The sequence below is a fragment of the Tursiops truncatus genome, chromosome 7, assembly GCF_011762595.2.
Source record: "Tursiops truncatus isolate mTurTru1 chromosome 7, mTurTru1.mat.Y, whole genome shotgun sequence".
NCBI classification, from domain to species: domain Eukaryota; kingdom Metazoa; phylum Chordata; class Mammalia; order Artiodactyla; family Delphinidae; genus Tursiops; species Tursiops truncatus.
This window is the reverse complement of record NC_047040.1, coordinates 35,519,329-35,522,340: the sequence shown is the minus strand read 5'-3', so window position 1 is coordinate 35,522,340 and position 3,012 is coordinate 35,519,329.

Genomic DNA, 3,012 nt, shown 5'->3' with positions numbered 1-3,012 from the left:
ATGTTTTGCAAACAGTTTGTAGTAATATCTTATTATTACACAATTTATCCAATCTGGCCACTAAGCTACGAGCAATAACCAGACTATGGTACAGGTGAACTAGTTATTTTGGTCATCTTAACATGCAAATGAGACTTAGCCATTTGCTGATCGACTCACATATGAAATAAACTTTCCCCCTAAAAAAGAGTATATAGCAACTCTTACGAATTTTAAAATGCTAACATTTATTTCTTGAGTACTTACTATGTACCAGGCAGTGACTTACATGTTTTATGTGCATCGATTCATTTAGTCCTCACAGAAACTCTAGAAAGAACATGCCTTTATGGTGCCCACTTTACAGATGAGAAAGATACCCACAGGCACCAGCAGAACACGCACAGCCCATGTTCTCACCCAGTAGGTTATCCTGTCTCTCAGGAAACAAATGGGCAATGTATGGTTTCTACTAGAAACAGCAAACAATATTTTCCAAAGGAGAACCATAATTAAACTATATACAGCTTCCAACTTATATTCAGATCAAAAAGGCACCACAAATCCCAGTTGTTCTTGTAGTTAGATCCTGTCACTTCTGTTGGTCAATTCATTCATGATACGTAACACACCAAAAGTCGGGAGGTAAAGTTTTTTCTGACTTTACTGAACTGATTTTTGCCCCCTTCCCCATAAAACTGGTTCTGAGATGACTTTAACTTAACCATTCCCTGGAGAGCAAAAAATATGGGTGCCCTGCAGTTTCTAGGACACTGGATTCCAGAAAGGGCCAAAGAAGTGTAAACCAGGGGAGGGGACACAGAAGCCAGAGTGACCATGAGAGGCAGGGAGGGGCTCAAGGTCTCTGAAGTGGATGCCGTTCCACATGGCTGACTGTCCACATGGCCTGCTCTCCTCTCAAGATTCTGAACTTTTAAATAAAAGCAACCACAGTACTTGCCTGTCAATACTCTGTTTATCCAAGACAGGAAACGAGGCTTAATTAAAGAAGGTGAAAAACATACTTGTAGCCATGTCATCTTTCACTATATCCTTTTGTAATCCTGTGCTATAATTACTATAAAATAACAATAAAAATTAAATCAATAATGGTTCCTCTTTCATAAAAGGTAGGCAGGAGGCTCTGACTCCCCATCCTCACCTCCACAGCCCCTTCCCACTTCCCAGAGAACCACAGCTGAGACTTCTGGTCTACCAGGAGTCCCCGTAACCTTGTGTACCTGACACTGAATTCTGTGCCCAGCTCCTCAGTGGAAAGCAGACCATTTAACCTCCCTTCGCCTCTATCTCTCCATCTGTAAAAGGTCTGAAAAAATGCAGGCCACCTGCTTTCTTCACAGGAGAGTGACGAGAATTAATGATATTAGGTTAATGCTGTCAGCTTCCTGAAGGGCTCAGGGAATTTGGAATGAGAGACCCTGTATGGATATCAGATATGATTCCCTAATCAAAGGACTTTGGGCTGTCCATATATCTTTAGAACCAGGGGCACTGGAACGCCAGCTTTTCTATTTGTTATTTGAAATGGTACCCAAAAGAGAAGAGGACAAGACATGACTGAAGGATATGACTGAGACAACTCTTCTGGTGACCGTCCATTCAACATCTGTCCGAGGGGAGGTGATTACGGGCCTCAGATTGCCAAGTCCATTATCATTAGCACATTATTTGGTGCTGAACGCATTGAAAGGACAGGTCGGGCCACAAATGTCTTTGTTAAATGCAGAGCAACCACCCTCCTCCTGCCCACTCCAGGCCTGTGTAAAGTGAGCCGTGGGGTGCCTTTCTCCCCTCCCCACTACCCTGCCTGCACTACCACCCCACCCCTGGACCCCACCCCTCATTTAAGAGTTCACAAACTGCTCCTGCCAGTTTAAGCAAAAAATGTTCCAAGAGGTAACAGGGCCACGGTAATTAATTTTGCTCCTTGACTGGAAGGTGAAAAGCTTTTTATTATGTAAATTATAAATGTCCTGAAGGGAAATTTTATCTCCCTCTCACCAATGAGCCCATCAGGCTGCCTGAATCAGGATTTTTTTTTATGTTTATTAGTCTAGGGGGGCCAGTTAGGACGTTTCATATCTTCTAAGTGCTGACATTTATCTATTGCTTCCAAATAAGCTTAGTGGCAGGGAGCCACAGGCAGACCACTAAGTAGGGAGGGGTGGGGGGAGTCTGTCTACAAACAGGCAGAGCACAAAGGGAGCAACCCCTGGGCGTGAAAGATGGGTGGAAGCCCACTGTTCCCCATGTTGATGGCTTTTGTCTCTCCCTCGTGTTCCCCCTTCAGCCCATCTTCCTCCCCTGTGATTCCTTCTCACCTGTCTCATCTCTGCCTTGGCTAATGATACCTTGGGGCTCTGGGCACAGCAAACCCTCCCTGGGGCTGAGGATGCTCTGCTCCTCCCTCCACAGCCATCAGCATTCCCAGCCATACTCTTTGGGCTCTTCGTCGGGGGAACTCCTTGCTCTCAAAAGAACATTAGTGTTTTTTCTTCCCTCAGAGGAGCAAGCTTATACGCTATGATGTTTGCATTTTATATATCACCTTGACTGGGCCCCAGTGCCCAGATATGTGGGCAAATGTTTTTCTGAATGTTTCTGTGTTTTTGGATGAGATTAAAATTTAAATTGGTGGACTTTGAGTAAAGCAGATTGTTCTTCATAATGTCGGTGGGCCTCATCTAATCAGTAGAAGGCCGGAATAGAGCAAAAGACTGACCTCCCCTAAGCAAGAGGGGATTCTGCAGCAGACAACTTTGGACTTGAATTGCAACATCCACGCTTCCCTGGGTCTCCAGCCTGATGACTCACCCTACAGGTTCAGGGCTTGCAGCCTACATAATTGCAGAAGCCAATTCCTTAAAATCTTTCTCTATAGATATAGATATTGATATATCCTATTGGTTCTGTTTCTCTGGAGAACGTTAATACATACGCCACTGAGAATATAGACTACAAACACCACTCTACTCCAAAAGGTTAGGATATATGATAGTGACTGGGACCTAA